General features: G+C 48.9%; 2 long non-coding RNA genes across 5 annotated transcripts; both read right to left on the reverse strand.

Moving 5' to 3' along the window:
• Window positions 1–55: 55 nt before the first annotated feature.
• On the reverse strand, window positions 56–23,056 carry LOC310884362. Of its 4 annotated transcripts, none has more exons than XR_014574188.1 (6): window positions 22,239–23,056; window positions 11,521–11,904; window positions 10,168–11,236; window positions 8,599–8,666; window positions 8,006–8,243; window positions 56–7,183 (listed from the first exon to the last, which is right to left on the reverse strand). It is a non-coding gene; the product is annotated as an uncharacterized lncRNA (long non-coding RNA). The 4 variants fall into 4 exon arrangements; XR_014574191.1 differs by having other exon boundaries at window positions 11,521–11,851; window positions 22,239–22,256; XR_014574189.1 differs by lacking the exons at window positions 10,168–11,236; window positions 11,521–11,904 and adding an exon at window positions 20,842–21,003 and having other exon boundaries at window positions 22,239–23,051.
• Window positions 16,818–18,932, reverse strand: LOC310884364. The gene is made up of 2 exons (XR_014574194.1): window positions 18,427–18,932; window positions 16,818–17,800 (listed from the first exon to the last, which is right to left on the reverse strand). It is a non-coding gene; the product is annotated as an uncharacterized lncRNA (long non-coding RNA).
• Window positions 23,057–23,444: the final 388 nt, after the last annotated feature.

Genomic DNA, 23,444 nt, shown 5'->3' on the forward strand with positions numbered 1-23,444 from the left:
TGGGGGGGGGGGCACACACCCCCTTCCTTCCATGCACATATAAAATGAACCCAGCTCTGTCAGCATCACAGTTCCCCAAGTTTCCAGAGCGCTCAGTCAAGCCACATTCATGGGTTATTCACAGATCCTTGCATGTTCCTCTCAGGAACCTGAATGGATCAAGTTTGTTTTTTTTTTTAAGGCTAATAGGGCAGCTCCATTTTCCATCAGCGGAGGATTAGGCCAAACAACTTGTTTTCATTTGCTTGTTTATTTTTCCCAAGAGGGTGATCAGAACATCTTCTCCCATGCCCTCCTTCTGCTCCCAATTCATATTTTGTATGGCAAAGAGGAGGAACTCGAAACCATGCCTGCTCAGCCCCCGTTCTCCCAGCCCTCCCATCCCACCCAGTGAAGCACACAGCCTTACAAACTCCGGCAGCTGGGAGCATCTGATTATTTTTATGGAAATTTGCTCCAAGTTCAGAAGTGGATCAATGGCAATTTCTCAAGCTGGCTCCATTTTGAGAACCAAAATTGACTTCTGGAGAAGCTGCTTGATTTCCCAGCTCTCCCCCACCAGAAAACAGATTATTTCATAGGATGGGGGTGATATAATTCAACTCCAAATAGGTTCTGGGCCTATTAGACCCAAATATAAAACTCACCAAGGCTCCAAGGAAAACAGAATTGCTCTGTGCTTTACTCTTCCTTGTCGGCCCTTTACTCCCATCTCTGTCTGGTGTAAATCTATTTGCCTATAGTCAATGCGCCACACTGATGTAAATGGCAGCTCACAACATAACACAGGAGAGACTTATTTTCTGCAATTTAGTTTGCGTGTGCCTTTTCCGAGCTCCCCAGTTTGCCCTATTTCCATTACCCGGCCGTGCCACCTCTTTGCTTTCTATATTGCCTCGCTGTCTGCCCATCTCTCTCCTTGTTCTCCTTTCCTTTTTTTTTGCACTCAAAAATACTTTACTTCTACTTTAAAGGTCTTTCACTTGTCAGTCCCCCTCTTTCCCTGCCCTGGCCCTGCACCAGGACCACATCAGCCCCAACATCTCTGCACCAAGTGCCCTCCTGGCCGGGGAGCTCCAGACCCTTCTTCCCCAGGGGGGCTGAGCTGAACCGGCCCCCCCAGGAGGCACACAGCCCTGGGTACACACTGCCAAAGCTTTTCTCAGTCTTTTCCCCCTCCCACAGCCCCACGCTTTTTTGGCACTGGCTTATTCCGGAGGAACCCGACTCACCTTTCTCTGCTTAGTCCCACACCCCCTACCCTTTAGGAGGAGTTTTAACTGACCGTTCTGCTCATAAAGGTAGCGCGTTGTTAGAACTGCATTTTTACAGGCTGTGAAGTGTGTCAGCGGAGGGCATTCTGCACTGGGCGGGCGCAGGAGCATAAACGAGGCTCAGCTGCCAGCCAGCATCTCCCCAGCCCTTGCCCACGCCTGCAGCCACCGCCGCGTGCTGCCCCCGAGGAATTTGGCAGCAGCGCTGTGCTACCGGAGTGACGGGCAGGGGATGGACGGAAGAAGAACAAACCCAGTGACCAGAGCAGGCTGATGTGGTAAAATTGACACCGTGTGGTCTGCCTGCAACGGGGCAAGTGGTACCCCGATGGCACGGGATGGTGGCCAGGCACCAGGCATGCACGGCAAGGTCACCCTGCCCAGGCTGGGGAGGGCAGCGCAACCTTTTCCATCTGTTTTGAAGGGGAAATTCTGACTTTCTCTTCTTGCCTGCCTTTCCTCTCAGCCTGGCCCCTCTTGGGAGCGGGATCTGCCTGCAGAACACGTTGTGCTGCAGGAGAGCCGGCAGGAGCTTTGTTTGTTCTTGCCACGGCTCTGTCGAACAGACGCTTACGTGAACCACGCTTCTTTCATGCTCCATCACACAGCTCCGGGGCTGAGGCCCCTTCCTAGGGCCAGGTGATGGAAGGAGCACTGCCCTTCCAGGGCTTCACTTACCACTTTAAAGGATCTTGGGGGGCACCGAAGATTCACGCTGTTAATGCAAATGCCTGGCTTCAGGTTAGCACAATGCAGCGCTTTCTGCAGGGCCTCCATAAAGAGGCTTTTAATTTAGCCCTAATAGGGAAGTTATTGTATGTTAAATAAATACTAATTGATTATTTAATATATATGCATTGAGGGTTAACTGCTATGTAATGAGCTCCTCTCCATTAGTGGGGCTGCTAAACATCAATTAATATGGGTTTTATAATCAATTGATATTTAACACGCCCTAACTTCCCTGTTTAGACTTAATGGGTCAGCATTTCTGAAGTGGCCAATGCCAATAGTTTCTTTTAAAAATGAAAAAATATTTGTTGGAAGATTTACAACGGGACGGAAAGTTGTGAATCTATTAAAAGCTCAGCAAATCCGCTCCGCAGAACTGGACACCGCGGGGCGAGTGGGTCTGAAGCCCAGCCCTGCACATAGCCGAGACCTCTGGGACAGGCAGAGGGAGCCAGCTGCCCTGAACATCTGGGGGACTTGGACTTTTTTCTATAGCGAGCTTCCCAGAAAGATGCTCTATACCATTATATTCTCTCCTTACTCAGAACATTAGGCAGTAGATGGCATACAGCTGGGTTTGGCCCCCTTATGATCCTGCATCAGCTGGTTTTAATGTCCCATTGCACTGAGGTGCACGCTGGAGATGCAATAGGCAGTGCTCTATTTGGAATTGACTGTCAGATAAATATGAGGGACATGATTTTCAAGGATGACCAGGGGACTTAGACACACAGCTTCTATTTATTTTAATAAGCATCGTGTCCCTAAATCTCCCAACTGCCTTTTTAAACACCTAATGGCTTAGACTTTATTCCCTTTGCCTCTCCTCCCCAAACACACACAAATAAATCACATGCAAGCTGTTTCCTGGTGTACGTCAGGGAGAAAACAAGGAAGTTTCTAATGAAAGGAATGATCATAATGCATTTACAACCATTATCTAACACTATTTCTTGCCTAATTTCCTTACTGGCAGCTTTCAGACAGTTTTCATGATGTGGCAGAGTTTAGCTCAGCACGCCAAAAATTCAGGCTGGAAGAGATTGTACATGGAACTGCAGGATCTTTTCCCATCTGAGAGGATCCTCTTTGGGTTTGCCCTCTCATCTGCCCATGAGAGGTACGTGGCTGATCCTGAAGCTAAACACCGCCTCTGAGCGCTGCCGTATTGCGATCAGCGGGGCTGGGTGCAGGATGATGGGTTCCCACCTCAGTATTCTCACTCCGGTATGCAACAGCACTCATTAAAGGCAACTCCATCACTTTGCCCTTGTGGAAAGCAGCTCGTCTTGCCCACAATGAAAACGGGTCAGTTCATACAGATCTGACAGATACTAACATCACAGCCCAAATCCTAGTCTAGACGAGGTCCCCATCTCCCGCAATTACGTAGGATTTGTAAAACCTGTGGATGTTATAAGTAATAAAAGGCACTACCCAGAGCAGGTGAAAGCAGGGAAATACCTTCTCTCACTGCGTCTGTACAGCGCTAAGACAATGGAGCTCAAAGCATCATTGCAGCTCACAGGCAGTGTTATGATGCAGATAATAAAGATGAAGGAAGAACAAAGAGGAATATGTGGCCAGCTCGTGGTTTGAAGTCTACAGGCTGATTTATGTCATCTGAGGATCTGGCCCAGTTAGATCTAATTTTAACATCCTTGACAAATTCCCTTTAACAGCAAACTGTCAAAAGGGAACCTTCTCTCCTCCCCTCATCCTTCCATCTCCATGAGCTGTTCCCTGTGACAACACTGTTCTCAAGCAGTAATTGGCAGTATCATTCCATTATCACTTATTCTTAAGGCCTGAGGATTTCATTCCTTGCAATTTTCCTGTTGTACAAATTCATGTCTATTAGTTTAACATATGTGCACGTGCATGCGTTCATCCCCTCTGTGTGTGGGTGCATGTGTGTGTGTGTCTGGGGAGGAAAACGGTACTTAAACCTGAAAGGGCCATTGTCTTATAAGCCATCCTAAGGAAGGAAAAGAGCTAATTACTGGTGACATGTAGTTATGACTTGCAGGAGGAGGTGCCTCTGGCGTCTACAGCAAACAGTCTAAATTCTCCTTATAAGCATTTTAAATGGATGATGATCCTAATGAACTTAATAGCATCGCTATCCAAGGACAGCATCAACTCATTGCTATCCTATATTTTGCAGAAATAGCTTCTCTTTAAACACTGTGCCCCTGCTTTGAACAGTAATGGTTTTTAAAAGTGTCTTAGCACACAAAGGCAAAATCTTTTTTGAAACAGGGTGGAATTGGTTGGTGATTATCACTGAAAAGCTGGCAGCCACCAGCTAACCTTCTAACAATGAAATATGGGAATTTACCTTCATGCTTCAATGCTTGCTATTCAGCTGTCTACCAGGGTCTAAATCAATGATTCTACACCCTCCACTCAAGGTTTCTCTTTCAAATGCTGCAGATATGACCTTAAGTTCATCATCTAAACAATGCAGTTCACGTTTAATTTCATTAATCTAAGATCTTCCATAAAATTGCAATATGGCACCATACCTTTCAAGTACCTTCATTAAAATCCATGTTATTTCTAAATCCTATGCATATCTATGAGGTCATACGGTGTTTTATTAAAATGGATTTTTGAATGGCTCGGCTCTTTTATCACCAATTGTCATAAGGTAGTTTACAATAAAAAATAAAATAAAAAAACTCTCATTGTGTAGGTGATGAACAGATCAGTTATTTCTACAAGTTACCCCATTTACTAATTTTTACCCTCTTTCTGAGGATTTTACAATTGGAGGGAAGAGAACGAAATTACGAAATCCTCCTTGTCCATGTATTTTCTGCTACTTACTATGCCTAGTGCAGTTACCTTTTTGAAATGCACCATGTCATTCAGATCCAAGGGACATTATTTCCAAGATTTGCCCTCGCATGTCTGCGTGGCACCATGTTCTCAAACTGCACAATGGATTTTTTTTGCTATTCTTGGAATAATATATTGACAAAAGTTTCCTTTTCTACTGCATTCCTTTCCCTATCTCTTGTCTATTTTATAGATTATTTGGTATTGTAACAACACTTTGCAAGGCTGGTTAGGAGCAGGGACCTCATGACAGTAGATGCCAAGAGCACAAAGGAGAGATCCTGCCCCCAAAAGCCCAGCACTCTCTATCCATATAGCTAGAAATATTTAAGGGAAAGAATTTTCTTCTTTATTTTGTGCTTGCAGCCAGCAAACACAATTTCTGCAGGAAAGTTCTTACATAATTCAGGCTTATGCGCATAATAATAATAGCAGCAATGCAAAACAAATAGATTAATCATCTCCCTAATAAGTGCACATCGAGCTGGGCTCTGTCGCCCGGACTCTGCAGAGGCCCCGAGCACGGCTGCCCTCCCGCACCCAGGGCGCCCGTGGGCTCCGGACCCTGCTCTTGCCAGGATGAATTCCAGGCTCAGGACCGACTCCGTGCTGCCAACCCCTCAGCTCAAAACAATGGTGAGCAGAAATCCTGGTGCATCGCGGAGTCTCAGGACTCCCTGTCCACTTCAGAGCTCGGGTATATGGGCAAAAATCCCAGCCTTGCTTCAACTCCCCAGGCTCCACTGCAGCTTGGGCTGCTGCCGTCAGTAAAGGCTGCACGTCTGGAGCCTGCCGAAGTCACTGAGAGCCTCCCCGTGTATAGACACTTGGGTTAGACCTCATACTTTAATTCATTGCAAGTGAGACCGCATTGGAGCAACCATTGCTCCCTCTGTAATTAAACTTGCCACGTAACCATAAGTTCAGCACCCACTCTACTGATCTCTCCTCGAAAAAAATCCCCCCATGGGTTAATGCTCAACAAAACCCTGGCAAAACCTCACGCAAACATCCAAGTATTTAAGTTTTTCCCAAAGGTGCAGGGAACACAAATGATGATATCTGTGCCCAAGGAAAAATAACGTTCCACGGTGTTTCCAGCTCCTAAGCAAAATATTAAGCAGCCTGGAGAGACAAAGCTGTCCCGTGGTCCTGCCCTCATCCTCGGCACTGTTTTACTGAGGCTCCAGCAGCAGGCACAGACACACTGCTATTGAGATGTCATTTGCGACAAACCTTCCACAGTTAATATTGGTTGATGACTTCAACCTCGCCTTCCTTCATCCTTCCATAAAAACGTACCCGGGCTGCAGTACGGCGCTCACAGTGCAGCATTACTCTGAAGAAGCAATTACAGCGAGCAGAGCAAGGAACTAAAGACAGGTCACCTAAATGAACTGGGGGAAAAGTACATGAGAAAACAAGAAAATGTCTTCATCACTTTTCAGGCTTCAAATTGGAAAAACAGGGATCAATACAGCAGAACTTCATTTAATGGTGTGAAAAACAATCCGCCCCACGCCAGGCAGGAATCACTTATTGCCAAACAAACAGGCCAATTAGCGCCGGGCCGGCACGGGGCGCAGCCATTCCTCCGGCCTCGGCTGCCCTGGCACGGGTGAGAGGGACGAAGCCGCCGGCGGAGGTTGCTCTGAGGCCACGCAGCCAAAAAAAACATTTTTTTTTTAAGAGAACCATGCAGCAGGAGCTGTCTGTTTTTTCTCCCTTCATTTTTCTCCCTATTCAGTGTAATGATCGGAGGGGCTGCATGCAGCTGATGCGCAGAGGGAGGTGGGGACGCGACGTCTCCCTGCGGGCTGGGGTTCATCCAGAGCCTCTCCGCCTGCCTCCGGCATGGTGGGAACAAGAACGGTGCCACCGAGCTGTGGCTTCGTGCTGCCCGCGGTGCAGGGGATGTGCAGGGCCACGCTCGCCATGAGAAGCAGGATGAGGCCACCCTGGGGGCTGCCTCATCCCCTAAAGCCCCCCCAGCTCCCCTTTACGGGGCACGCACAGCCCCAAAACCCTGCCTGAGGCAACACCAACCACTGCTGCTCTTGGCCCAACGTGGCCTTCGGGCTTTTGGCAACGGAGCCCAGCACCCTCCTCGGTCAGCTCGTCCTGCTGAACAAAGTTTATCTCCCTGAGTACAGAGATGGCAGCTCCTCGCTGCAGCGTGCCGCTCCGGATGCCGTACCTGAGCACAAACACCAGCCACGCGGGGGTTTTATTGCCTCTGCTGTCATCGCCGCCGCCAGCATATTAAACAGATTAATAGAAGCGATGCGGAGGGAGTATAAAACATGCCAGTCTTCACCACGGGCCGAGTGCCACTGAAACGCAGAGAGGCTGGAGCTGACATTTGCAGAAGTAACGTCGTGTTATTAAAACAAATTTGGCATGAGGGGAAAATATGTTTGCTTTGCACTTAATAACTGCTACGAGAGCATATTCAAAATCAAATATTTGCAAGGCTGAACATTAGGGTTTTCTCCTCCCCCTTGCCAGTCAAAACCAGTCCTTGTGGCACTGAGCCACAAGGCTGGTATTTTAAACACAAAGAGTGGACACCAGGTCTAAACCCCAAACCTAGCTTTGAACTGATATTTGTCTTCCAAAAAATAATCAACCCCAAAACACGTGGCCACAGTCTCTGGATGCGTCTACAGAAAACTGCTATGCATTGCAATTTTTCTCTCACTTTTCTTCCCTTCTCCCGAAACATTGGTTGTATTTTCTCCCTTTATTTATTGGAGTGCTAAATGGATTATTTCAGTAATAAATCAGGCCCTTTCATTACATTTTTTAAGGTGTTGTCACTGTTATGAAGTACAGTGTGCCATCAAAATTAAGCTCAGATTGCATTACCACCTATTTTATAGATAGAGAATGACTTGATGGATTTTTTTTCCAGCACCCCAAGCACGGGGTGTCTTTCCTTCAAAGACTTACCGGCTCCCCACGTTCACAGAAACACTCCTCTACAAGCTAGACCACTGCATTCAGATATCCCTCAGATACCTTCGTATTACATCTCAAAACAGAGGGATGACATTTCTTTTAGCCCAAGGTAGATATTCGTGTAAATGCAAGGAGCTGCTAACAGGTGAGGGAGCGCTCGAGCAGGATCACCTGTGTGCCTGGCTCCTCCTCACCTGCCAGCTATAAATCTGGAGCCGTTCGGCTGGAGTCAGTGCCGTTACCTTCCTGCAGAATTGCCTAAGTGGGACTGGAGCGAGGCAGCCTTCGGCTTTGCTGCATTTGTAGCAGAGGCTGCTGAGCAGGGTGCTGATTTCCAGGGTCATTTCTGCTTGACTTCAACTGAGCAAGAGCCGATTTTCCTCGCCTCCTCCCAGTGAGCATGTGGAGCCTGTTTCGCTGGTCTTCTGTACCCTGCAAGGGACAAATAGCATTACTCGGGCTAAATTTCCAAGCAAGTCTCCGTACGCAAGGCCTTTATACGTACACTTTTCTAACTGGGACCGTGCCGAGGTGCTCAGCCCAGGAGGCAGCGCAGGTGGCCACGACTTCCAGGCACACGGGTTAGGTGCTTGCCACCCTGCTGCTGTGCACAGCTGGGTTTAAGCAATAGGTGGCAAGTCAGGAACGACTTTCTCCTGAATTTCCAAAGCACAGAGCTTTTCTGCGCTCCCACTCTGTGCCTTCCCTTTAAATTTGCAGCAGCATTTTTTGTCAGGACTTTTAGAAACCAGAATGTCCCCGAGGAAATGAATAAGGAATGCCTCACCTGCGCATGACACGGCCCTCTCCAACCTCTGCTCTGCTTGCTCCATCTTCCAACCCTCCTGGCACAAACTGGGAGCAATCCAAAGAAATTAGTGACATTACCCTCTGCCAGCCGGCTGACACTTATGTTCCAATCTTCAGGAAAGTGACTGCAAATCTGCGGTCACGTCTGCCTAGTGCTACAAAAGTAATTTCAGAAAACTAGCTGCTGCGCATTACGGGCGACACTCTGAAAGCCATGCGTGTCCGTGACCGCTGCCGCATCCCGTGACAGCACTGCAGAGCATTTCATTCGTCTTCCCCAGCAGCAAGACGACAGACTGAAACCTTACATATTATTGAAACCTTCTCCCCCCCCACCCCGGCCGCCCCGCTGGGGACAGCCCCGCTCTCAGCCCTGGGCACCACAGCTCCCCACCAGCCCTGGCCATGAGCACGGCGCTGCCAGGAGGTGCAGGCTGGAGCCAGGCCTCTCCACTGCCAAAAGCTGCTGATTTCCCCCCATTTTCAGGTGTCTGTTGCTCATCACATGGTGCATGGGAAGCGTGTCCGGCGCCACGCCACCTCTGCTCGCAGCCCCCAACTTTGAGCGTCCGTTGAAGACCCAGCGCGGGGCCGAGCTGCTCAAGGAGTTAAATGTATTAAGCAATTTACAATTAATATAGAACTCATTCCAGAGATATCTACTAGAGAGTACAACAGGGCAATTAACCCACTAATACACTAGGCTATTACATCGCTATGTCTCTTATTTTAGCCTGAGGTGATTTGAAACGCATTGGATTAAAGGATATTACAGGAGATAGCATGAAAAATAGCTTAATGTAATGAGCCATCCCGTGATGTCTGCTATTAAAGATGATTTGCAGTTGAAAACTACAACATACAGTAGTTCAGCCATTTAGAAACACGAGTGTCTTTAACCCTTTTCTGGCCCACGTCCCTTGGAGGGATCGGTGCAAGGGTCCCTCCTCTCCCCCCACCTCCCCTGCCTTTATCCGAGGATTATCAAATGCACCTTATTAAAGCACAATGGTGTCACTGGGAGATTGGTGCCTGAGGTTGATAGAAAACCAGTAATCTGCTAATAACTTTTAAAAATAGATCCCCGAGAGAGTAAATAGGCTCAGGCCGAGGGAGGCTATTTGACTGGCGACACGTTGGTGAAATGGGAACTTGTAACAAATTCCTATCCTAACCTTAGGCCGGTCATATCAGTTCAGACGGTAGCTCAGACAGAGCCGAGAAACAAAAGCACCTTATCTTAAAATCTCTAATGGTACGGCTTAGCAGGGGAACAGCAGCACCCGGGCGGGCGAGGAGGGCCCTGCAGCTCCCAGGGGATCCTGACCGCGGAGCACACCGACCTCCTGCAAAGCTCCGGCATGCTCGCTGCACAAGAGCCCAAACAAAACTGACACATATTTGAAAAAAAAAAAAAAAAAAAAGTCCCATGTGGCCCATTAAAGACATTCTGGGCAGTTGGGGAAAAGTTGTAAATACACTGCCATGGAAATACCCTGCCTGCCATCGTACCCTGCTGCGTCCCGCTTTGCGACCAGGCTCTCACCTCGCCCGCTTCAGGCAGCCTCTCTCCAACGGCACCACTTCGTAAGGTGCTCTTTACATGAGAAATGTCTCCAGGGGAGTCAACGCAAAGAGGCTTGCTAACACAGGCCCTGGGATTTAAAAGGTGGGTGCTGATTCCCACAGAAATCACGAGGAGGAGGATCACTTGTTCCATTGTGGTTCCTCCTTGGAAAAAACTATTAACAGTGGGGGAAAATTGAATAAAAGAAAGAAAAAAAAAGGGAAAAAAAAAATGCTCTCAGGAGAGTCTCCTGGGCCTGAACTGAGACCCGTCTCCACCAAGGTGGCCACAGAGGACAAAAAGCCCTCCCCCAGCCGCCCCCCCTGCGGCCATCGGCAGGGACGCCGGGCAGAGGGCGACGTGCCACCAGCCCGCGGCGCTGGCAGGGAGGACGTGGCGGGGCCTCTTTCTAATCAAAGACCTTGTCACTGTCACTTTGGTGCTGGCAGACGCCAGGGACAATCACCAGGACCCCACGCCGTGGAGATGCGTTGCTAACAGGCGGCGCTCCTCGCCGCCTGGCCCTGCGCTGACGCTTCCCTTTTCGCTTTACTCCGCATCCCAAGCGGCGCGGGGAGCTGTCATCTCTCGTTTCCATCCCGAGGAGCGAGCGGCTGGGGAGAAGGGGAGAGGATGACCAGGTCTCTCTGACCTTTTCTCCTTCAATTTCGTTCCTCTCCTCGGCGAGGAGAAGATGGCAATCACGCTAGGTGGAACCGACAAACTCATCTCCGCGTCGCTCCCCCGCGCACACAATCGCCGTGTCACTCGGCATCAGGGACGCGCAGGCGGTGACGGGATTAGGGGCCCGTGATGGCCCTAATCTGGGCGCAGGTTTAAGCCTTCCTGCTGCAAACCATGCTCCGGCAGTGTTGGCTGGGGCTGCCTGTTCCTGTGCAAGGCCTGGTTACACGAAGAGCAGTGGTTGGAGGTGCAGCACCTGGGTTTTTCCCTTCCGAGCGGGATCTGGGTCTCCCTGCACCTACAGAAATCCCCCACAAGGCAGGAGGCATTTGCAGCTCCTGAGCTCACCAAGTGCTTCATGCCACTTTGGGAAGGAAACTAGAAAAATCTCAGGGTTATACCATGGTGATGGGGAAACCGAGGCACAGACAAACACTGGGGCTGTCCATAGCCATGGCCATTAGGGAACCGAGCACCCAGGTGCCAGCCCCACTCCCCTCTGGGGCACATGCAGACGGGTGAGGATGGTGCGCCCAGCAGCACCCTCTGCTATGGGACACACGCCCCGTGCCACCCCAAAGGCTGCTCCCACCGGAGCCGGCTGATAACCCGCAGGGCGAAGGCAGGAGATGGCAGTGGGGTACTCACGGGAGCGGGCACAGAGGTCCTGCAGAAATGGGAGCCAGACCGGGGCACTGCCAGCGTGTTGACGGACAGAACAGGTCATTAATATTCCTGATTAATAGGAATAAACTGGCCAGACAGGAGGACTTTGCAGCAGGGCTGGCATGTATTCACCGGGGCTTTGCAGGCCACCTCCGAGCCCGACTTTTCAGCTCTCCTCTGCCTCTCGGTGCTGCTCGGGGTGATCGATTTGGCTGTCCCAATACCGACACCTCGGGCTGGGACCAGCAACGCCGGGGGCGCCTCGCGGTGACGTGAGGCTTGCAGGCACACTGATTTGTGGGGAGAGTGGTTTCTGGTAAATTAGAGATAGCACATGAAGGGGGATTTTTCTAAACTGTTCTCAGCCTGCGAAGAACAGAGCACAACACAAAACCATTGGAGAGAAGAACAAAGAACAGATACAGCATCATTTTAGTCAATTGTAACCAGTTCTAGGTGAGATGCCACTTTGCAGGACGACGTATTCCCCGTCGGTACGATGCACGCCAGCTCAGTGCTCCTGAGACTTGAATGGAAACACACAGAAAGGCAAAGGGGGAGTGGAAAGAAGCAGGGGAGAGGTTTCATGCGGAGAGAGCTTTCTACAAGAAAACTCCCTTTTTGGAGGGTAGGAGAGATATTAGTTGGTAACAGCGAGAGCATAGATTTTTGCACTCCTATAAATCATTATTACTGGAATGTCCCCGAGGGGATGAGAAGAATGAATCAGTTACACACATACACACACACAATGCCAAACTTTCTCCCTATTTTTTTTTTCCTCAAAAGAGAAAAGGAAACAAAGACAGGAGAAAGGTAGAGAGGGAGAGAGAACAAAAGCAAAAGCAAAAGGAGGAAAAGAAAGGGAAGAATGGGAAGAAGGGAATGAATGAACTTTGGAAGCAATTTATAATTCCTTTCACCTACATCATGAATTGAACATGCAAAAAAAAAAAAAGAGGAAGGAAGGAGGGAAAATATTCCGCCCAGCATGCAGATTATCATTTGAAAAGATTCTGTTGCCATGTTTTTGTCCCTGGGTGATGAAAATGAAATTGTCTGATGTGTGCGCCGTGTTAGATTTACCTTTGCAGGGTTCACCCACAATCAGTAGAGAGGGGTCATGCCACAATATGTCATCTCACAGCTCCATCACACCAACTCCAATTTATACGAGGAGGTATTATGCATTTCAAAGGAACCCCCTGCGCGTGGCTCTTGTTACTGATCTATATCACAGCTCAGCTGAGGGAAGATTAGTTCTGCTGCAAGGGCAACGAGACTTATTTGTTTATGATTATATCCTCCTTAAAGACGCACCATTCCCTTTTTTTAATGTCTAATTTAAAGTGTGCATTAAAGGGGCTGGGGAGGGGGGTGGGAAGTAAAAGGTGAGAGAATTCTGTACTCTCCCACAAGGAAACCTAATAGTCTTAGTCTCCCATGCATCCTGCTCATTAAAAAAAAAAAAAAAAAAGAAAAAAACTCCATTTAAATGCAAATTTCAGTTTTAGCTGGGGACTCCCCCAAAAGCTTCCCTTGGAAGCACCAGGGAAATAGGATTCAGAAACCTAAAATGGCTGACAGCGGTTGCACGCCGCGGAAAACGCTTCCCCCCGAAGCCCCCTCCCCAGCCCCGGCCCCGCAGCCCGGGCAGCCTGGGCGCAGCAGCGCTTAGCGCCGCTCTGCGCGCCTCGCTTGTTTTACCTCGGGCAAACACCACCCCAGCGAGCTAAAACTGATAATATTAGCCTTTCAACTCCTGCTCGCTGTTGCTTTAATCAACGTTTTCCCAGAAAGTCGACGGGTTTGTCCCCGATAAAGGCTCTGGCGGATTTAATGAGGCCGTCGAGCGCGGCAGAGCCCGGGAAGCGCCACGCCACTGAGCGATGCTCCCTGCGTGCCCCGAGCAAGGCTTGGGTTTTGGGGGGCTCCAGCTCACGGCACATGCCCAGGAGCAGCCAGCACTGAGGGGAGATGCTCTTTGGCTTTGGGGAGGCCGCATCGAGAAATTCCTGGAAAGTTGTAGCAGCGGGGAGGGGGATTTGTCTGATGGGACGTGACACAGAAGGAAGCAGGGTGGCACCACGCGGTCCCACACGTGGCTGTGGGGACACCAAAGCCAGCTCCTGTGGGACCACATGCCACAAGGTCAAGGCAAAGGCTTCAGTCCAAGGCACGTAGGGCAAAACACGACATGCACACTGCCATCACTAGAAAATCATAACCGGGGTCTTCTAAGGAAAAAAACTGAGTAACTTGGCACGAGGGACTCGTGACCATTCCTGCTACCACAGCCAGCTGCTGTCCCTTTGCTGGGACACCAAACGTGGATCACAAAGTCCTCCTTATTCTCAGAGACCAAGAGCAGACAACTGATAATTGCTGAGGATTTATTAAGGTGGAAGCGTCCCCTGGCTGTGCGTAATTTCATTTCCCCCTCTAAAAGGGCGCTTTGCAGGAGGAGCAGGATAGGGACAGGGTGCGTGGGCACACTGCAGAGCAGGCTGGCTCTCACCAGCTGCAGCTAAGCACACACCCCTCCAGAGCCCAGAAACAGGGACGTGGCCGTCCCTTAAATTGGGGGAAAACACGGATTTTTTTTGATTGCAGCAGTGGAAAGGAGTTTGAGGTCCCAGCCCCATGCCTGCTGTCGGCATTGGACTGGAGAGGTGCAGCAGGGGTGGCACAGGTACCTCGAGCTTCTCCTGAGGTTTTATTGAAGCTTTTTTGCAAAACTTTGGAGTTACCAAATCAACGTGGAGTCAGAGCATCAAAGCTGCCATTGCCTTGCCTTCAAATTACTGCGGGCTGCTTCAATTAGATGTGCAAGGCTGAAAGCGATGCCTGTCCCCCTTTGCCGTGCCCTCGGCGCACTGGAACAATAGATGAATGGATAAACGTATATGGAAGAAAATGAGCATATTAATTACGGGTGGAATTGGCTCATATTTCACTCTAAGTGTACCGTGCTTTCACACAGAGCTGCACCTCGTGGGGGCTTTGGATGCTCAGTGTCACGGTGAGCACGGGGCGGTGGCACCCAGCAGGGTCCCCCCCAGGGGGCTCTGCCCTGCCCCAGCCCTGCTCGCCGGGAACGTCGCCACCAGCCCCTTGGTGTTGTCCAGCCCCGAGCACTAATGCCAGAAGCCAGGCTGGGGAAGGAGTGCTCCAGCAGTTCAGACCCAAAGCGTTAAATATTTTCTGCTTAAGTGCAAAATCTTTATCGCACGGCTCGTTAAGTTTCTTCGCATGCCAGCCCATGGCTGGAGAAGGAAAACCCGGGATGCTGAGGGCCAGTCACAGGTCCCCCAAAATCCACAGCTCTCCACGACCCCACGGGCACCAGGCTCCCATGGCACAAGCAGTGCAGCCACACTGGCCTCACCACGCTGCCGAGCCCACTAGCGCCAGCTCTTGGCACCCACCCGGGGCTCAGAGGGTACCCCCCACAGGAAGGGACCCTCTTCACCCCCCCCCCCCCCTTCCCTGCCACTTTCTCCCTTGTTCTTCGTAAAACCACACTCATTTCACTACTTTGAAAGCTCGTAATATGATGGGTGAAAACAATTAAACGAAATAGACTGGTAATACCCATGGGAAAACATTTTTTGATATGATATTACAATCTTGTTTCAAAATTGGATTTTGCCAAGAGGAAATACAGTTTATTATAAAACACATTTTCTTTTAATTTAATTATATAATCTTTGGCTTCAGAGGAGGGATGCTTAAATCAGACCCATTTAATTTTCAAGTGTATTCACCCATCACCTAGGGCAAATTGGTTTAAATTAGTAGGTGACTATATAAGTTCTAGATGTGTGTCAGACAAAAATTTATCTGCAAACTCTGTATAAAAGCCCATCTACATCAGCAGCACAGCAGCAGAAATTACAGGGGAAGAACAGACAAGTACCTGAAGAGCAGTATTCACTCTGATTTCAATGATAGCCACGACAAAAAAACAGATCTGAGATTTTTCTTTTATTTTTTATTTTTTTTTTATCTTGGTTAATGTTTTGCCAGATCAGTTCATCACACTGCATGTCTGCACTATGCCAATAAAAACTGATGACCTGCAGTTAGTTTCTACCAGGTGCATTAAATTCCCATAACGTGAACAGATCTTGCTAAGTCTACCATAGCCTCTTCTTTTGCAGAGATTACATTTCCAACCTAATGACAAGAGCGGTTTGTTCAGACACCGCAGTCGCTGAACTCTTCCTCCGATCCATCACAGTGACCCAGCGCACGCTGCTGCCTGTGTGCTCGCAAGGCTGCTCAAGACGGACAGTGCTACGAGAGGCACATCGAACGAGTCTCTTCCCATCCCACGATTTTTTTTCCCCCAAAAAGGATTTCCAGAAGCTGAGGGTGAGCCCCCAGAACTGCATGGGAAGGGGCTGCCCCTCTGTGAGCTGTGCCGCCCGCTCCTGCTACCGTCCATCCACGCTGCCCGGCCACCAGCACGGGACAGCCAGACAAAGCCACCTCCCAGTAACGGCGCTCTCCATCACCTGGGAGAACGATCATGCTGCTCATGACCATCTGGGACTCAACATTAAGAAGTGACCCCCAAAACTGCCTCAGTTACACGTGTTAGCAATGTGCACGCACGGCTCTCAGAGCCCAACACCTGCGTTTCACCGCCGCTCGCCGTGGGGCGGGAGGAGCACTTGCAAAGACAAGGGAGGAAATTCCCCAGTGAAGGGAAAATACTGCAGTGCAGTCAAGGCTGACTTGGCCAGAACACTACGGTAATAGTAAGTAATAACAGGTAGGAGTCGGAGGGTGTTTTTCACTGCAGATCCTGCACCTGGCCCACCTCACCACCAGCACCGCTCAGCCCCAGCAGGGCTCTGCCATGCAAGTGCCCATTTGTAAACCCGTGGCACAGCAGCACTCTGCACGGGCTCCAGACCCCACACGAGAGCCCAGCAGGTTTGTACACCGCCCGAAATCCCCAGCCTTGCTCACAAAGCGACGAGCACCCCTCCTTCTGCACCCTCCGGCACAACCAGCCCCACAGTGTGCACCACCACCAGTACGGGCAGCCTGGTGCCACGAGGCACGCACACAGCAGAGGCTGGGCCAGACACCCTGCCACCATCAGAAGAAAAAAAGAAAAAAAAAGGCAATAACAAACATCAGGCAATTTGGTTATTATAATTCTTGCAAGGCTGCTTGGTTTTCAACAAGCAGCAAGGAAACGTATATCATGGTTCTTGTGCCAGGCAGGGTGCGCAGGTCACTGCGAGAGGAAAAAACTGCGAAGCTTCCCACAGCTGCGGCACCGGGACCATTGCTGCAGGTGTGTAGGCTGTCTATGTGCATAAATAAACACACAAATATATATAAATATAAACGTGTACATTCATGCACATAAATAAATGTATATATGTATATATCACTGTAGCATCAGTACGGGAAATTCTGAAAAGATTATTCAAACGAATTGGAAGTGTTGCTTAAAGGCAAATTATCATTATTTTTACGTAGTTATTATAATTTAAGAATTATTGTAACTAAAATCCATCAAAATATTGTTGGTAAAAATATATATATATATTTTTTTCTAAATCTATATATAGATCACAAATTCAGACTCCCCCAGGCCAAGCTCTAAGTGCCTCCCTCACAGCTGCACACAACCCTGGCACCTTCCCTCCGGCACGGGCTCCCCACCCAGCCTCCCGCACACCCCCCAGCGGGGCAGACGCTGTTGGGTGCCCCCAAATCGCCCCCAGCACCGCCCTGCGGGTCCCAGCGAGCTGTGGCCACTGGAGGGGATGGCAGCAGCTCCGGGCAGCGCTCTCAGCTGGCAGCACCACGTGGGTGCTTGGGCATGCTCGCCCAACACGTGGCTGCACGGCCATCACGGCAATATAGGGGCGAATAAATACATATAACAACAAACTAGTACACATTATGATTTCAACAGGTGTTGGCACCTGCCTCCTTCTGGGTCCTCGATGCCAGGAGAGCACCGGGGCCATCCCAGTGTGCAGCACCCGCAGCACCCGAGCCCAGCGGCTGCCAGGACGCGGCTGCGCGCCACACCAAGTGTTACGAAAACATATGATCTCAGCCACGGCTGGTGAATAAACATTACAGGAGGCTGTTTCAGATCTTTGTAGTAGCAAATCTCAGCACTTAACTAGTAATGCAATAAGTCCTATCAAGAGCACGCTGAAAGGTGGAATAAATTTCCCGGAGAACAATGCTGGTGATGTATGCATATGACCAACGCACAATAAAACTGTAGAATGGGAAGAAAAAAATGCATACAGTCAATACAATAAAATCAGCACAAATATAGGCTGTGTAAGCAAATAAATCTAACAATCCAAATATTTTACAGCATGCTCACATGCAGAACATTTTTCCCCCCAGAAATCTTAGGGTAAAAAAAAAAAAATAGACTGCTTTGCATCTTAGTGCATTGTAAAGGCATCAGCGGCTGTCTGCACAAATTACCATTCATCTAGGCGTTGTTGTGGAAATTTTCAAGGGATTTGCAGTAATTATATGACAAAATGCTTGCAAATCTCACTCATTGCTGAATAGAAACACACGGGTCAAAGATTGAACACTCTCAGCTTGGTAATTTGTAAATGTCAATCAGGCTGGGGGCCACGGGAGGCACACGGGCGGAAGCAGTGAAAGGCAGAGCTATTCCGTAGCAACCAGAAAAAGCCTTTTCAGTACAGATTATAAAAGGCACAGGATAGTTTTACTTTCCAGCTTTTTTTTTTTTTCAAACAAACTGATCACCTTGCACCAAGAGGAGGAGGAAGAAGGGGGAGAGCTAGGAGGAGGGAAGTAAAGAAAGGAAGGAAAAACAGTTTAAATAAAACTGGTGAGATTAAATTAACTGATACATACATTCGCAGAGGTAGATCGTTTGCTCTGTAATAAATATGGACTCCTATCTTCCCTTCTCCAAGACAGCAAGGAAAGCAAAATAAAATTAAAAGATATAACAATAAAAATTATAAATGCATTGCGGTCCCGCAAACCAGCAGCCTGTAATGAAGGCGGCTTGGAGTTGGGGAGCGCGTTATCAGCCCGGATCGTAAATAGGGCGAAGGAGGCACGGTGAGGGTCGGATGCCACCGGGCCCCCAGCTGGGGATGGGGGCTGCACATCGCACTGGCCTTTTTTGGGAAGCCAGCTCCATCGTCTCCCATTTTCCCCAAAGTGGGATTTGGCAATGAATTGTTTTAAACTATGCAAAAAAAAAATAATAATCCCAGCACTTCCCACTCCGCAGGGAATATGTAAGCGACCTGATTTGCCTCCAGGAGAAGCATCTTCCCCTCCTTGAGGGCCGTTCCAGGCATGACCACAGCCCAGGCTCTGTGCACTGGGAATTTGTGGCACTTGCCCTCAGGGGTGTCCCCTATTTCAATGACAACACAAGCAGCATTTTTGTTTGAAAATGTTGATGTCTCATGCTGGTTGCCTTTTTTTTTAAAAAAAAAAAAGAAAGGGGGTAAAAAAAGGAATAAGATGCTGCTATTTTTGTCCTAGAGACTACAGTTTTTTGAAAAAACACACCTTGGAACAACTGCAATCATCCAGCAAATCCTTCAGGCCTCCCTGCGGGAGCATGGGCTGCAGCCGAGGAAAACTCGGCACAATTCTGTGGACACCAAACCCAAGCTGCCAAAACACACCTTTGCTCCAAATGCAAGACCTCCCTACCTCTGGGAAGCAACGGCTGCTTTAACCAGCTCAGAAAAAGAACAAATCTCCCTAACCCTGCCACGGACATAAGGGGTTGGGGAGTACCCAGGAGGGTAAGAAACGCGGTCCAGCTGCCAGCACACCTTGCTGGGCAGGAGACTTTGCTCCGGATACACTGAGAGCCGAGAACAGCTTATTTTGTGTAACATTAAACCTAAATAGATGCTTCTCTCTTGCTGCTGGTAGAGGCCAGCACCAAAGCACACCAGGACCGAGGCCTCGCCGTGCGCCCGGAGCAGGGCCGCCTTCCCCTGGCACTGCTGGGAGCTCTGCCCGCAGCCTCTTTAATGAATCCCAGAAAAATTATGAAGTACCATAAAGCCACAAGTATCATAAAAAGTATAATAAAATTGAGAAAAGCTATTAAGTTATAAATACAACCAATACATGCAACATCACTCAGATGGCAGAAACTAGCCATAAAATACAGTCATTTTAAACCATCATCCTCCAAGTTACCAAGTCTCTTAATTCACAAGTCACACTTCCCTTTATGGCATCCAGTCCTATTGTCTGTACCGAGAGCTGGGTAACATTTATCTCCCTGTACTGGTTAAATGTACACGTGCCCCTACATATGAGGTAGGACAGAGGACTTCGTTCCCTGCCTTGGCACCTCTCGTGGCCTCTCCACGAGCAGCCGTGCAGGTCTCCGTGTAGTCCCTACTGCAACATCCAATTTCACCAGTGCCCTGAGTATCTGGCACAATGCAGGAAACTCCTTTGGAGTTATTGCACCACATGAAAATGTAGAAAAAAAGGGGCTGGTGCCTAGGGAAGCAATGGGGCACTTGGCACCTCACTACCCATGCACACCGTGGTGCCACATAATCCAGCTCCAGAGGCTTCGACTATTTAAGACCAAAGTCATCCGGACATACCAGTGTCCATCTACAACTAGAGATGCACCAGCAAATTGCTTAGTAAGAGGTGCATTACTCTCTTAGACATACACAGAGCAACTGCAGAACTAGAGGCTTACAGAGCAAACATATTTCCTTTTACTCACTCTGAATTTAAGGCTGTTTTTTCATATCAAGCTCCCAATCGCTGTGAAAAATCCTCCTGTCTTTATTTGCTCCCAGGGTCCTGTATGTTATGAATATTCATTGAAATAATTAAATACGCTGTTCACAGCCCATTGTGTTTACTGTTAGCCCAGTAAAAAACAAACAGGTTAATGGTGATCTTTAATACGGGAATTTAATATTATTCCACCTATATATTGGCTAAAAGTTTAGCTTCTGCTTTAAGCTTCATCAATTTTCTGAGAATAAGTAACCACCATAAAAGCTCGTGCTGGGTCGTAAGTCAGAGGTACAGGCCTCTATGTATTTGTCTTGTGCGCTATTTTTGCTGAATTCTCATTTCAGTTTTGGCTACAGCATTAGGGAAAGAAAAACATAGAGGGGGGCAAACATCACACCTCCGAATTATGGATGCGACGGAGCACTTGGGGCAGGGAGGTGGGCCAGGCAGGAGCGCTCCGACAGCGGAAACGACCTGAAAAATCTCATTACGATCCAGCAGTCGTTAGAAAAATGTATTTACCAAGGATTGTGTCGCGGTGGGAGAGCCCCTTTGAGAATCCTGCTGTTCGCATGGCACCGGGAGGAAGGGGCTCCCCGGGACGGGCACCCACCCGCAGCTCCCCTCGTAATTAACGCTGCCGCGCGAGGATGCGATCGCTGACCACTGACTGCTTGAAGAGTGCTGTCCAAGACAGATCAGGGAGGTCAATGAGGATAACAGATGTTAATCACACCATTTATTGGCAATAAGCCTCTGCTGGGCACTGCTAAGGGTGAAGGAGCCAGCCCCCCACCCGTGGGGTGCCCAGCTGGGGGCTCCCCAGTCTGCCCCAGCCCCTGCAACCCGGCTGGAAAGAGCACCTCAGGGCTGGGAAGGAACCACACAGCAAGCAGCCAGATACACTGCTAAAATAAATAAAATTAAAGGAAAAGGAAAAATAAAAAAGGAGGGGACGCATACGCTGCTACTGCTTATCTACAGCTTCTCGTGATTAGACAGAATCGACTTGGCTGGAGACTTTCACTGGGTCCTGAGCATTAGAGAAATATTATTCTCTGAATTACCTGAAGTTTTATTTAATGCAATGAAAGCTCGTTTTAGATGAGAATTAGTCCTGAAATGGATGACTATTAAGAAACGCTCGATGATGTATTGCTCACCCCTGTGAACTAATGAACTCGCAAATATCTGGCGGTGAAATGCAGGGGGAGGGGGCCGGGGGAGCGTGCGATGCCTTTCCGTCTGAGAGGTGGGTAATAGGACAAACAGTTGAGAAAATGTCTAATTTAACACCGAAATTAGTGGAGCTCTCATAATTCATACCTGCAAAGCAGCTACTCCTTCAAGAGAGCTTAAATATTTTCAACAGCCCGAGCGTAAGCAAAGTTACACCATTTGCTAAACTGCTCAGAGGAGAGGAAAAACTAAAACCAAACCAAGAAATGCCCCTACATCAGAGAAACAGAGCGCAAACCACAGGTGTTACCGCTCTTACAGGGCTTTACAAAGGCATTTTCTATTAAAAGATCTGTTCCCATCATTTAATGAGACTTTATTCTCAGGGTCCCTGATTGCCTTAACCACAGGGGCTACTGGCAATTTTAAGAAATGACATTAGCTGTTTTTCAGTTTATTTCCTCCCAAATCTTTGCACATTTTTAGCAAAGTGAAGCAATTCAGAGCAATGAGAGGAGAGCAGCAGGAGCTGGGATCAGAGGTTCCCTGGCACACACCCCTTTGCCAGAACAGAAAAAGAAAAGGAAAAAGCAGTAAAACAAAATCAGTCACAAGGGGACCAGACCCAGCTCCTGCCATACAGCAGCAAACACCCAATTCCCTTCAAAACGGCAGAAAACGAAGCAAATTAAGGAGTTAATCTGCATTTCAGGCTATTAAAAAACTGCTGCCATCCTTACCTGCAACACCATCGGGAGGGAGCTGGGGCTCCCCTGGAGGGGAGCTCTGCCAAATTTATAACTGGGAGCACCTGAGCTGCCTCCGAAGCTCTCACTGACAAATTAAGGGACAAAATCGCTTATAAATCTTCGGTTTCTGGGTGGTTGTATTCAACTCCGCAACGTTGCTCAGCAAAAGCCCCTCAGCAGCAGGTGGGGCAGCTCTTCAGCAAGTTCCCTTGAACATTTTTCCCCAAGTAGGAGGAACGACTGACCTTGTCTCCAGGGGGGAGCAGGTGTAAGGGGGGAGCAGCCAGGCCCCCACACGTGAAGCTGCACTTTTGGGGGTTTTGGCCCAGAACTGATGAGTTTGGGGCTGGGACACCCCTTCCCACCTGTGGGGACAAACAGAGAAGTTCAGGCATCCAAGAGGGGTGATGTAAATGTCTAGCTCTGGGATAACCCACCAACACACAGCAGCGTGTGGCTGTGAGATACAGCCCAGGAAAAAAATAAATACGCCCCACAATGAGGCCGGATCTGTATTTTTGTACTTTTTGAGGTTACTTTTTCCACCCAGGGTGCTGTGTGCCAGCCTCTGCCCTTGGCGAGCAGGGGCTTTGCCAGCCTCGCTGAGGTTCCTTGCGGTGTGCCTGGTGAGAATCACACGTGGGAAAAGCAAAACAATGCAGAAAAGGCTATTACCACTAATACAGCCTTTTGTGTGACAAATAATAACACATTTATAGACATATGTGGCTGCACAAACAAAAGTACTTCTAAAAAGATCTGAAAGAAAATGACTCTCTGACTTTTCAACTTCATCTGCAATCATGAGAAACCATCCATTTCAGACAGTAACCAGAACGCCTTTCTTTCCTTTTTTAAGCACCAGCCAAGCACCAACCAAGCAATGTGTATGGGTAAAAACGAAGGTCCCAAAAATTATACACAAAGTGTCATTTTTAGTCATTTTTATTAATGCCAGCACTGAGGCGTCAGCACCAAACACCCTTTTTTTAGCCCAACAGCGCAGATTAAATGCGGTGGAGAATGGGCGCCAGGTGCCTTTTCAAAGCAAGAGGCTTTTCTGGGAGTAAAAAGAAGCATTTGTTGTCTGAGGCATTAACCTCCAGCCTTGCTCCCCTGCCCAAGGACTTTACCTTTCTGCCCGGCCCGATCTCACCTTTCCCTGTTAACGCTGGGCACCCGTCTGCGCCGCCCTCG

This window comes from Anser anser (genome assembly GCF_964211835.1).
Source record: "Anser anser genome assembly, chromosome: 20".
NCBI classification, from domain to species: domain Eukaryota; kingdom Metazoa; phylum Chordata; class Aves; order Anseriformes; family Anatidae; genus Anser; species Anser anser.